This window comes from Elephantulus edwardii, unplaced genomic scaffold (assembly GCF_000299155.1).
Source record: "Elephantulus edwardii isolate Elephantulus edwardi_28Jun2011 unplaced genomic scaffold, EleEdw1.0 scaffold00027, whole genome shotgun sequence".
Lineage (NCBI taxonomy): Eukaryota > Metazoa > Chordata > Mammalia > Macroscelidea > Macroscelididae > Elephantulus > Elephantulus edwardii.
Window position 1 is genome coordinate 6208039 of NW_006399777.1, and position 1343 is coordinate 6209381.

The 1343-nt window shown below is 48.2% G+C and overlaps 1 protein-coding gene across 1 annotated transcript in view; it reads left to right on the forward strand.

Moving 5' to 3' along the window:
• Nucleotides 1–1343, forward strand: part of KAT2B (K(lysine) acetyltransferase 2B) — a 155808-nt gene that overhangs the window by 33646 nt on the left and 120819 nt on the right. The window lies entirely within an intron of this gene.

Consider the following 1343-nt stretch of genomic DNA (forward strand, 5'->3'; position numbering starts at 1 on the left):
AGCGCCACACCGCCTTCCACAATGGTTGCACCATCTTACATTCCCACCAACAGTGAATAAGAATTTCAGTTTCTCCACATCCTCGCCAGCATTTGTTGCTTGCTGTTCTGTTATATTTTGCCATTCTTACTGGGGTGAGAGGATATCTCATAGTTGTATTGATTTGCATCTCTCTTAGAGCTAGGGACTTTGAAATCTGTTTTTGAACGTCTACCTGGCACAAAGAACGCCAAATGCAAGACTGAACATTGCTAAACCTCAACCCCACAGCAATCAATGGCTGAAAACTCCAGTTAAGGTTGGGGTGCGGTTGGTGTGGAAAGAAAGAGGCCCAAAATCTTTATCTTTAAAAATAATTCCCCCCCCTCAGTTAATATGCATAGTAGCGATATAAACTTAGAAAACAATAAAACATAAAAAGGAAAATGGCACTGATTCAACACGTTGCCGCACACTTTTAAATTGACGCCTGTGCTTAGAAACACATTTTTTAAAATTGTTTATGACCGCCATATGACTGTACAGCCGTCATTTGCAGCAACGTGTTAAAATCACATTAACCGAGGATGAGCCCTAATTTTTTTTTCCCTCCCCAAAGCAAACTTTTACTTCTGCTGAAATGTGCAGAGTAGAACAAAGTTTGGCAAGCAAGTCCCGAGGCCTAATAGTTTTCAAACTTTCCTTGGGCCTGTCACTCCTCTGACATTGTGTTTGGGTAATCCTTTACCAACCAACACTTAAAAAAAAAAAAATACAGAGAGACTCCATGAGCCGTTTATTCCGTCTTTTGGCAACAACAGTTCAGGAGGAAAGCACTCTTAAAAAAAAAAAAAAAGTTTATCAGGAAACAGAAGAAGTGTTTTTTTTTTTTTTTTTTTTAAGGAAAATACTCAGTCTTTCAATGTTGGCGAATTAGCAACAAAGGATTAGCACAGACGGGTACTTTTCGAAAATATTTTTTCCCCTCGGGTTCCCGCTAGGGTGAAGGAAGTTGTGTGCTCAGAGAGAAAGTAGATGGGGGCGCAGGGACAAAAGACGGGGACCCTGTCCCCAACCCGCGAGAGGCGCACTGCCAGCCAAAGTCGGTGGAGGGGCCGCTGGGGGGGACGAGAGCAGGTGCCCAGCTCCTTCCTCCCCTCACCCCACCACGGCCTCGCCCCCGCTGAGCACAATCCGGGTGCAGGAGGGAGGCTGGCCCCCCAGTAGCCACCTGCCCCCACTGCAGCCTGCCCTCCCCCCCCAAGTGAGCGCTAGGCGCGGAGTTGGGGGGTCCGGACACGGAGCAGGCCCGGCGCCCTCCCGTCCCCACGCCCCTCCCGCGCGCAGCCGGGTCGGGGTGCAGG